Source organism: Ornithodoros turicata, chromosome 1 (assembly GCF_037126465.1).
Source record: "Ornithodoros turicata isolate Travis chromosome 1, ASM3712646v1, whole genome shotgun sequence".
Lineage (NCBI taxonomy): Eukaryota > Metazoa > Arthropoda > Arachnida > Ixodida > Argasidae > Ornithodoros > Ornithodoros turicata.
This window is the reverse complement of record NC_088201.1, coordinates 174,608,416-174,620,519: the sequence shown is the minus strand read 5'-3', so window position 1 is coordinate 174,620,519 and position 12,104 is coordinate 174,608,416. Positions and strand designations below refer to the sequence as shown.

At 41.5% G+C, this 12,104-nt stretch overlaps 1 long non-coding RNA gene across 1 annotated transcript; it reads right to left on the bottom strand.

Annotated features, from left to right (window-relative positions):
• Positions 1-6,850: 6,850 nt before the first annotated feature.
• On the bottom strand, positions 6,851-11,824 carry LOC135373166 (uncharacterized). The gene is made up of 3 exons (XR_010416308.1): positions 11,801-11,824; positions 10,427-10,634; positions 6,851-7,019 (listed from the first exon to the last, which is right to left on the bottom strand). It is a non-coding gene; the product is annotated as an uncharacterized LOC135373166 (long non-coding RNA).
• Positions 11,825-12,104: the final 280 nt, after the last annotated feature.

Sequence of the window (12,104 nt, the reverse complement as noted above, 5' to 3'; positions counted from 1 at the left end):
AGTCGAAAGCTCCTCGACACTGGACGACACATAGCAGAAGAAGTTAAGCAGGGATCAACGTTTAGAGAAGCTCTAAGGAAAGGAGTTGGTCGTACAATCCATTCAAAACGTGACGAGTTGCTTCAGAGGCTCAGAGGAAAAGGAAGGAAAAGAAAACAATCTGTCAACAATAAAAGCAAACGTAAGAGGGTGGGTCGGTTAGTAAAATCCCTGAAGAAGCGAAGAAAGGTCGATTTTTTTACTACAGAAAATGTCTAGCATCGCAATAGTACATAAGAATTCCTGCCTCTGCACCACGAACCAATTGGAACTGTTTTCTCTTCCTCCAACAAACTTTTCCTTGGAGAAGTCAGAATATGTGGAGATTTTTCCAGTTTCTGCCCCTACAGCAAGTGGTGTAATCGAATATAATGTTCCAGGTCTCGGAGGTGGATTCTTTGACTTGCAGTCTAGTTTTTTACACATTCAATGCAAAATTGTACGGAAAAATGGAGATACAGCATCAAGTACAGTTGGCAGTACAGTGACACCAGATAGTGTGATACCTGTGCAAGCATTTGCATCCTCGCTCTTTCATCATGTCCACGTCTACCTTAATTCGACACTGGTTTCTAACTTCGAAAATTATGCATATCGTTCATACTTGGACATAATAACAAATGCTAATAATGTTACTCAAACTCACACCCTCTCTGCAATGCTCTACGAACCAGATCCAGTGGGAGAATCTGAAAATTTTGCCGCTCCTGTTGAGGCAAAAGGAATTTTTGGACGCTACAAACGGACCAAAGGTTCGACACTCTGCGATCTTTATTCCCCTATCTTCAGTGATATATGTCAACAGGAAAAGTTTCTTCTCAATGGAGTCGACATAAGAGTTGTCCTTCGTCAGAACACAGATGATTTTCGACTTCTTGCACCTGCCAGCGAGACTGAAAAACACACTATAGAGTTTTCACGAATTGTGTTGTACCTGCGACGTGTGCAGGTTTCTCCAAGTGTACTCGTCGGCATCGAACGAAGACTTCAGACAACTCCAGCATCATACCTCCTTCGAGGATTAGAGATTAAGTACAGGACAATTGCTCCAAATCAATCTCAAGTGATTTTCGATGACCTTTACAGTGAACGAGTTCCCTCAAAGCTGACAGTATTGATGGTTAGAAGTGAAGCCTACCAGGGTAACAGACAAAGGAATCCATTTAAACTTGAAAATTTCAAGCTTAAGAGAGCTGTGCTTGATGTTGGTGGACAACAGTACACAGATGACTTTGACTTTCAACGATCTATCTACTCTGAAGGATATATGAATTTGCTTCACAAGCTGAAGTGGAAAGACATACCTCTAGCTCCGGCTGCATATGAGAAATAAACGTTTATGCTCTACTACCATCTCACTCCAGATGTGGAAGTGCAGTCGCTGAGTCCAGTGGTACAAGCCAATGTTCGTCTCACCCTAACATTTGGTGGAAATCTTACAGAGGCTGTTACAGTTCTCTTTGTTTCAGAAACACCTCGTGTGCTAGAAATCAACAAAGACAGACGAGTCAAATTCGTATAGAAAAAAAATTGAGGAATGGGAATTTTATGCAGCCTTTGCTCGAAATCACTGCACAAGGCCACTGTTTCGTGGAACATTTGCATGCAATGAAATTGCAAGTCAAAAAGCTGAACCAGGGCTGTATGTTGTAAACACAGCTCCTAGATCCTCTCCTGGAGAACACTGGACATTATGTTACATCTCTAAGAACAACAGCATTTCTTATTTCGACAGCTACGGCATGCGACTAGTTTGCAAAGAAATCTACCAGTTTATTCACCCAACATCTTCATTTCACTACAATGCAAAACGACTTCAGGGATATGGATCTGCTACATGTGGACTGTACTGCTTGTATGTAGGTAGTCTTCTAGCCTGTGGTTTCTCTCTTGAAGAGTGCACTCAGAAGTTTTCACCAACCAACTTCATACACAATGACAGATTGATAGAAACACTTGTTCGAAAAAATTTCCCAAGAAAAACAGAGGATATGTCATGCTGTAGTGTACTATGAGCATTCAATAAAATTTCAGTTTGCCTGAAAAGAGCTTTATTTGTCAACTTAATTTGCACACTATATAATGAATCATTGGTAATAAAAAAAATCTCATCTGAGATAGGCTATTTACAAACAGTGACTTGCAAACAAAGACATTGTTGATGATTACATACATGCTATTAGAAACTGGTTATTTCATACACATACAGTCAAACTCCTTTATAGTAAACACCTTTTTAACGAAAATACCACTACAGCAATTTTTTTTGCGGTCCTGCTGGAGCCCTATAGGTCCAATAATGGACATCCTTTTTAACGAAATACCTTTACTGCGATTTTTTTTGCTGTCCCCTGAGTTTCATTGTAAAGGAGTTTGACTGTATAATCAAAAATTTTCTGACACGGATCATTTACAAACAGTGACTCTCATCTGAGACAGGCTATTTGCAAACACTAACTTGCAAACAAAGACGTTGTTATAGATTACATACATGCTATTAGAAACTGGTTATCACATACTCTTATAATCAAATTCTTAGAAAACAGGTTATTTCACGCACATATAATCAAATTCGTCTGAGACGGTCCATTTACATACAGTGACTTGCAGACAAAGTCAGCTGTTATTTCCATTGCAAATGCATGCAGCAATATGGGAAAGCAAACTGTCTCTTTCACTCACATCAAGAGCTACACATTACTTCAGGAAGACATGAAATTCATCAGACCAGGTCTTAGCTTAGTCATCACTCGTGGATAACAAATATCCTCTAGCTCCTAACTCACAGTTGTAAGTAATCCCACACTGACAACCATAGATGTGGAATAATGCAATAGCTTTAGTTCATGGTTCTAACATGACATCGTTCTAATATATGACAAACCATAGCTATATGGATGTAACATCTTTATTACAATTTTTTTCTGTGGGACCAGGAATAGAAGGGCAACATCCGTTGCGGGGGTGATAACAGATGAGTTCCCTGCTACTCCCGTATGCCAACTCTGTAATGAAACCTCGTGACGGTGCACACCCCAACACCATCGCTTCATTAGAGAGACCAATCCATACACATTAAAAAAATTCAACCATAGCCAAAAGGTAGCGTGTCAATTCCATCATCACAAATGAAGCGTTTCGTATCCAGTGGATTGAGGGCTATTTTTGTCACTGACACACTTTTGTTGACATTGTCCTTATGCACAATGAGGTTCTGTTTAACTTTATGCATTGTGCCCTGCTCGTGAGCATTCGTGTACATAGAGAAGTGGAGTTTTTGTGCTTCACATTGTTTAACACCCTTAGCGCGATTGTACTGCTTTTTGCTGCACAGCTCGAGGGCGTACAGCTTTGGCTTCAGACAACAGAAGCCAAGAATGTGATCACGAGGAAGCTCATTTTTAAACTTTCCTAGTACCATCCTGTTTTTTGTCGAATAGAGTGGGTGATCAGGGTCATATCCAGAGTTGTCTAGATGCTCGTCAGCTAGTTCGTGGAGTACTTTATCGTCACTCAGCATCACAATGTAAAATCAGTGTCCATGTATAGCAGTCGTGTATCAGGGGCTACACGGAGAAGATGGTTATGATAAAAATCAAACATCTTCAGCTTAGACAATTCCAATATTGTGAAGCCCAGGTACAGCGGTTGCTTCATGCGAAGAACAGACTGACTAAATTGGAACAAGATGACGTGAGAGCTCAGAGGGCGGAACTGTTTCAAGTTTGGTTTACGAAGAAGCTTCAACACTTGCTCATCTGTTACTGTGAGGCGACAATTTACGAATTTCCTGACTTGCATACATGTCCTGCCATATACACTATTAATCATTAGCTTTGATTGCTGTTTCTCAAATGCGTTTGTAGCTCGCTTCTGAAGTTCGTGATTGAAGTCGACATAGGATCGCAGAAAGGGCTTTTGATTGAACTTGAGAACCCTGTGAACTTTAGTGAGATGCAACCCCAATTGCAGATACAGTTGCAAATTGCAATAGTGGAGAAAGTACCTCTCTTTATCAAATAATGTTAGCAACAGTTTTGCTTCGGTAGCTTTCTGTGGAAGATTGAACTTCTTCATGAGCGCCTTCTGATAGTCTGACAATAGCTCATAACGAACGGACATTTTTTCAGGGGCAACGGGAAGATCTCTGTGGCGTTCATGAGTTGCTCGGTCATACACTAGGTCTACCTCAAGAAAGTAACCCACAGGGGTATCATCTCGTATCTGAGCTATATCCAAGTTAACAATTTCCTCCTCAGTGAGCCACTCAAATCCTCCGTAAGGCAATGATTCTCTCATGACTGCTCCATACAGGCCATTGACATCAATGTAGTTAATTATTATTCTTTCTTTTTTGGGATCAAACTGTTCTGTTCCTGGCACATTCGCAGTTGCTTTTCTCAGGGAGCACTGTGTGACAACTCCTCGTAAGCCATTCTCGATGAGCAGGTACGCGTTGGGTCGTTAATTAGTTCTAGTTCTACCTGACTCATTTTTAGTGCACAAGACATGCTTAATCCTGGAAGGGATACAAAATGAAACGGTTCAATCTTGTGCACATCGAGTGTCCACTTTCGAAAGTTCTGAAACACATCTGCTAAAAGCAGTGTGTCTGTCAGAAGGTGTAAGTCTGAATACTCTCCAAGACTGTTGAACCGAAATTTTTCATACACATTCTGCGCGTGGTTGTAGTCTTGTTCACTTACTTCGGTTCCATTCAAAATGTGAAAGAACTTATCTAGAGGTGGTAGCGAAGGCTCATCATAGGCTTCAAAACTGGTGACAAAGTTATAACAGAAGACCCCTTACGAACAACCAGCTGAAAGTGTTCCTCATTTGGAAAAAACTGGCGAAGGCATTGAAAGTTGGATTCACCTTTATCACGTAGATTTTTCACCAGTGTTTCAATGCTTGCGTTCAGAAAACTCAAACTGTCCAAGAATCGATAAGAGCTGATGTCAATTGCTTTAAATTTTTGACAGCTGGTGGCAATCACGTTGATGTCTGACTTCTTAAGCAGATGTAAATGAGACAGGAGAAAACTCATGTCATAGTTAGCATTATGTGAAATGATTGGAATCTTGGGTGGCACTCTCAGTTTCAGGTTACACGTCAGGCATAGTGTTTGTCGAAATTCTCTGCTTACATGGTCATGGTCTCAAAGGTTTTGTCTTCTAGCAAAGGATTCTTTGCAGATATTACAATGAGTGGCTGCTGTATGTTGATGCTCATTCTCTTCAGTCATTTCTAGAGGTGCAAAAGCGTGTATCCATCCTAAAATTTCATCATGCAATTTCCGCAGCAGCTCCATAAATACTGTGACACAATTAGGACCACGGAAAAGATGCTTTTGCAACACGTGTGAGCCGGATGCACGTATAACCAAAAGGCACAATGAGGAAGGACAGTGATCCTCATACACGTTTGTTTCCTCCAAACAAGGTGACAAAACACTTTCAAAATCATATACACAGTAGAAAGGGACTTCCGACATGAGATGTTCCCCGGCAAATGCTACCATCTCTCCCTTCTTAGGGTAAATTGTCTTAGCAACCTTCTGATGCAAACACATCTTTAAATGATCACTGAGGATTCTGTCTGATGAGAAGCCCATCATACACCTCTTGCAATGAAACCGTCCGCTAGGTTGAAATAATTCATTAAAATTTGTGATAAGCAGAAAATGAGAGTCGATTAGCAACAGATCCACATGTTTCTCACGCTCGTCATCGACAACCTTGATGGGGTACAGAGATTTGTCTTCCCTTTCGGAGGCGTACACATTGATACTGATACCATTATTTTTTTCGAATGCTTCAACCTCTTTTGGGAAAGCTACCGGGAATGTTTTCGGAAAAACATACTCAGAAATATATGGTCTGTATGAAGATGCCCTACGCCTGCGATAACCAGTAGCAGGATGCAGTGCAGCTATTACAGAGAAGGCAAAACATATGTTCTGCTCATCTTCATGCAAACCAAAGTCCACACACAACAGAGAACGAAACTTATGCTTCAATTATTGCAGTAACTCAAACTGGGCACATCCAATCAGTTGAGGCATCAAACGTCCAATGTTCATGATACAGGCATGAATGTGAAAGAGAAAAAACCTGAACCTTCTACTTCGAGGTTTTCCAAATTTTGTGCTATTTCAGCAGTCACTTGAGTGATAGAAGGTTCTACATCTGCCTCTGACTATACTGTCACTACTTTGGAAGGCACGAAACTAATTTCGAGCTGTAACTCATCGTCTGGCGTGTGACGACCAAGTTCCGCTTTAAGCAATACAAAATAGCGCAGTGGGAAACCAAAGTGTCGTAAGACATAAGCAATGTACTGTCTGTACTCGTGAAAAAAGGTTGTAACATCATGTCCGCTAACGTCCTTGTCGTGTAAATGTAGCTCGAACCGATTAGTATAGTTTCGCAGTGTGCACAAAGTCTCACAAAAAGGAATGCAGGGGGCTTGAAGATTGTGAACAATTGCCAAGTGAATCTGAAGACCTAATGCTGTTGCATAATACTGCCGTTCGTGCTGGGAGCATAAGTGACACGTCACCATATCTCATCACTTTCTCTTCGAATTGGTGAAGATAATATCTGGCGAAATGACTTTTTACCATCTTTGGTAAACCGTTCTTTCTTCTCCATTTTGAGATTTGGAAGCAGTCGCATTTCCTCTAGCTCTTCCTCCGACAATTTTTTGAAGCGTCTAGGTAGATACACTTTCACTGGCTTGTCGTTTTCCATGCGGAGCTCCAAGTATACTGCCTCGCCATACATAGTGTCAATTTTCTGAGTGTCCAGCACTTCGAACTTTTCGTTTTTGGGTATGTTGCTCATTTTCTGAATTTCACCGTCACCACATTTTTTCAGTTTATCCAACTTTTCCATGACGGATGACATAGCTTACTTGTGTTATGGAGGCTTCGCTGTTATGATGACAATTTGCTTTCTCCTCTTGCTGTATAGAATGAACTGAAAGAGAAGAATAGATTTGTAAACTCTTACATCTTCCACAGGAATATGTAACACACCTCCTCAGTCTGACGTTCTGAATGAAGAACCACTCTCTATGTCCGCTCTTATATAGCGATTGCATGCAGCTCTCTAACATGTGTGCACAGCCTTGAACGTCTACATCCTTGCAACGTTATACCTGAAGACATGTTTCAGCGTGTCCTATCCAACTTCATTGGTCTGGTAACTAACATACCTGCGTGCACAACCTTGAATGTCTACAACCTTGAACGTGTGTACTTCGACTTTGGGCAAGCTTAGAGCACAGACTTGTCTTTGCTTTTTGTTGTAACCTTCCATTATGGAATGCTCCTGGTCTGATAACTAACATGGCTGTGCGCAACCTTGAATGTCTACAACCTTGAAGGTCTGTATTTCAGTTTACCCAATCTGAGAGTGATGTACAGGCTCGTCTTTGCTGTAACCTTCCTTTATGTAATGTTGTGATTTCATAGCATGCTTCATTCGTTTGCAAAAGATGGCTGAGGTTGGACCTTATAGGTTTACCACTCCGGTCTCAATGACCATATCAGGTCAAAGCCAGAGTGGAAAGACGACACTTGTTACACGTCTAATTAAACATAGAGCTGCTGTCTTCGACAAACCATTTGATCATATATTGTACATATACTTGTACAAACAACCAATCTTCGATAATTTTCCAGAGGTAACCTTCAGTCAGGATATTCCTACTAATCTTGATACTGTAAGAAATTCTTTAATTATATTTGATGATTGCTTAGCCAACAAACAAAGGCTCAAAGAAATCTGCAATTTTTATGTAGCTGGCTGTCACCACCTCAACTGTTCAGCTATTTTCATAACACAATATTTATTTATTAATGATCCTCTGTATAGATGCATTCAGTTTAACAGCAGTGCCTTAATTTTATGTCTTTCCGCCCGCACTGCGGACCAAATGCAAATACTTTCACGACAACTGTTTGGTCGAAAGAAAAGTGAACTACTGCCAAGTATATATAAAGATGCTTGCAAGAAACCATATTCATACCTTGTAATTCACCTATCCCAAAACTGTTCAGACCAATTTAGGGTGTGGACTAATATATTTCCAGACGACCAGCGACAAATAGTATATAAAACATGAAACGTGTCAAGAAGAATATTCATTTTCTTCAGTTGCTTGCTGATGCAAAGTTGCCGGAGCAACGTTATTTTCTCCTGGAACATGCTACGAGAGAGCAACTAACTGCCATTCGAGAGATTTGTATGAATCTTTGTAAAGGAAACATTAAGGTAGCTCCAAGAGTGAGAAATCAGTTGCAACCTTATGCAACACCTATCCGCTTTTTGGCAAAACGAGACACTACAGGAGTGAAGAAAGTTCGAAAGGTATTGCAACAATCTGGTGGTTTTCTACAGTTCCTTTTGCCACCTTTGCTGGGTCTCCTCTCGACTTTAGGTCGAAGGGCGATAGCAAAAGCAATCGGAGTGTAGTCGATGCAGAAATACGAGCTTGTGCCTTACCGGGCAACCCCCATCCCACAGATATTGAAGAAAGATGAACCAGACGATATCAAAGCAAAAGAGATAATCCAATATCTTCACTCCTTGCTACATCCCACTGTGAGTGAGAGCACACCTACACTGGGTTCAACAACAGCGAGAGAAGAGGAAACACAGATCGAGGAAAAAAGTAATACTGTCATTGATTTCATGAGCAGTGGCTATAAAATCAGATCAGAAAACCTATTACGTCTTCTGGAACCAACGATCTCATGGGATAGGAAAACATTTCAGATAATTGTCGACGGTGAGCGAGTAGACAATACTAATATAATTGACCTCGTATACTATCTCGTGACAAAAGCAATAATTGTTCAAAGACCACCCTATTTTGATCAGATTTTGCCGCTATTGGTCAAGCTAAACTTACCAGCACTTATTGTGCACCCATCTCGTCTTTAAAAACATACAGCAGAGAAAACTCTGGCCACTCCTTCACCTCATTCCGTAAGTGAAGCTTCCACACCTCGACGTGCGTCACCACCGCTCACACGAGCCGCGAAGCGCGCACGACAGCTCACATGGACACCGTACTGAACTCCGAGGAGAGAGGCTACTTCGAAGAAGAAAAAAATACTGTCACACTTCCCTCCAAGACATCATGAAAAGGTATTAGCTATGCTTCAGCTGATGACAACGGTTCTGGCTTACGACGAGTACGGAAGAGTTATCTGTCACGGAAAGGTGGTGCCACACTCATCTATTGTTGAACTTTTGAAGTACGAACTTCACAACAGGCAACCTCCCTGGATGAGAGGAGACGTTTCAGCTACAATCAACGCTTATCTATCACTCGATGCTCTTAGAGTTTGCAGTAGGAAGAAGTACTAATGGCAGCCTACTATGACCCGCAACATGTCGGCAGCTTTGGTGGAGTGCAGAGACTTGCTCGAGCCATTGGCGAAAAGAAGGACAAAGTCACTAAATTTCTGGAGACAAGTGATGTGTACAGTTTGCATAAGGAATACAAGTGACCCACGAAGTTTCGAAAAACCATTGCACTTGGACTTCGCGAACTATTCCAGGCTGACCTAAAGGATTTGCAAAGTCTAAAGAACCAGAACGATGGTTTTCGCTATTTGCTCTTTTGTATAGATGCTTTCTCTCGGCTTCTTGCCATTGTACCTATTCGTAATAAACGATCTCCCGAGGTTATTCGAGCTTTTAAACTTGCCTTTAAAAGAATTGGGACACCCAAGCTTTTGCACACAGATCGTGGAACAGAATTTACAAACAAGGTGGTACAACAGTTTCTGAAAGCAAGGGGGATCCGGCTCATCCACACAAATTCACCTATGAAGGCCTCTATCTGTGAGCGATCTCAGCGAACAATTGTGACCACACTGTACCGTATCTTCACATTCCAGGGTCACAAGCGATATGTGAACATTTTACCTCAAGTAGTGAAGGCTTACAACAATCGCGTACACAGATCGCTTTCTGCCAGACCAGTGGACGTAAAGAAAGAAAACGAGCACATTTTCCGAGAGAGACTGTACCCCAGCCCGGTTGGACCACCAAAAAAGCCGCGCTACAGTGTTGGAGACGTAGTGAGAATTGCAAAACACAGACATCAGCTAATAAAACTTTATTTAGGGTCATTTACGTCAGAACTCTTCGTGGTGAGAGCGATCAAGTTAGGGTATCCTAACACGTACCTATTACGTGATCTTAAAAATGAAGACATCATTGGTGGGTTTTATGAGAGTGAAATTGTACGAGTGAGAGAGGTTCCAAAAGTAGAGAAGATCATAAAACGACGAGTTAGAAATGGGAAGCTTCAGTACTTGGTTCAGTTCACTGGCAGTCTGGACAAGAAGTGGATCGCAGAAAATTACCTTGGTTTGTAATGACCAGTCAAGACAAGTCAGCCGCCGATGACACAACATGGCCTGAGGTTGATCCTCGGCTTGATGGCGCATGGTCGTCATCATCAGACGCAGATGAAGAGCAGCCTGTGCTAGGTAGAGATGTGTGTGGCAGATGGAGAAGAGGTTACACACACGAATTTCGGATGCAGCCTGTGTGTCGTCTCAAACACGTCTCCTACAAGGAGATATTGGAATGTGGGTTAACACAAGTAGGCAAAACTTCGCTCGTGGAAGCTTTTAAAATTGTGACGGATATGGTGTTGTTTCAAGCGTTGCCAGATCAACCTCCTGACAGGGTTACTTGGAAAACTGCAAAAACAATGTATGCCAGAGTTCACACCGCCTGTACGTTTGCCTCGGAATCACCTTTCGCCTTACTTGCTGAATGGTCACGTCACGTGGTCGAAATTTTGACATATGCTGACGAGGTTGACGCTATGCATCTTGCTGCCGAGAGTCTATGTTTCATGGAACAAGCCGAGTCTGAAGGTTGGCACTACTTAACAGGCTACATCAGCAAGCTAACACTTGACCTCTTCAAACATCGACTGGTGCACAATGGAGCATAAAAAGATGATCACCGCTCGTGTATCAGGGAAATAAAAATGTACATTTGTACTAAGCCCTCTCATTTCATTGTGAGTGAACAGACATGGATAGATGCTTGTGTGTTCTCTTCTCCGTTGTGTGGCACACGTTTTTGCTTGTTGTGGTGATCATCGAGCTAACGAAGCTTCCATCCTCTTCCTTTCAGCTTCATCAGGGCAATTGCAGCAAAGAAGCTGAACTGGAAAAATATGTTTATGTACATTCGTGCCCTTCTGACTTGCTTGTGGTACGCATTTGAAGTGAAAACGGTAAACCGAAGCGTTCTGGTGTTACCCTAACACGAAATGAAACACGCCAGCTGCAAAAATGCTTAGAGACAGCCAATCTTACAAGGACCTATTACGATAACGAATGCTCAGATGTATGCTGTTTGTGCTTAGAACGTGAGTTAAAACTTCGCCGCTGCCCAGGCAACATTTACTCTCTTGGCAGAACAATTGGTCGACATCACTCTGGCTATGGAATCTCACTATCTAAAAGGGCTGTGATCTCACTGTCCTTGTATCTAAATAAAAAAAAATGTAACTGTTTGCAAACGTTTTCACTTCCTGTGATGGACTAGGAAAGCATTCCTTAAATCACAAAGACCTGCATGTCGCCACTGAAAGCGGGAGGCATGAAACCTTGTCGTTCCTTATATTTGCATTTCCATAAATGACTTGCATGTTCATAGAAAAGCATTATATATATATATATGTATTGCAAAAGAGGAGGGCAAATCCATGTACTTACCACAGTCTGTCTTTCCAGTCAAACACTCTCACGAAGAAAAAAATCTTCATCTGGAATCCCAAGTGCATTAACTTGAAAAAAAAAGTTTTCCACCTCTTCTCCATTGTATAGCACACATTTTCGCCTTGTTGTCAAGGAAGATCTCAAACTCTTCCCTTCAACCTCCTCGGAGTAGTTACAGCAAAAGAAGGAAGATGAACTGGAAAATATGTTTTATGTCAAACCAAAATCAAACGATTAAAAAAAACACCGTTTCGCTAAGTTTAAATGCAAAGAAACATGCAGTAGCAAGACTGAACATTTC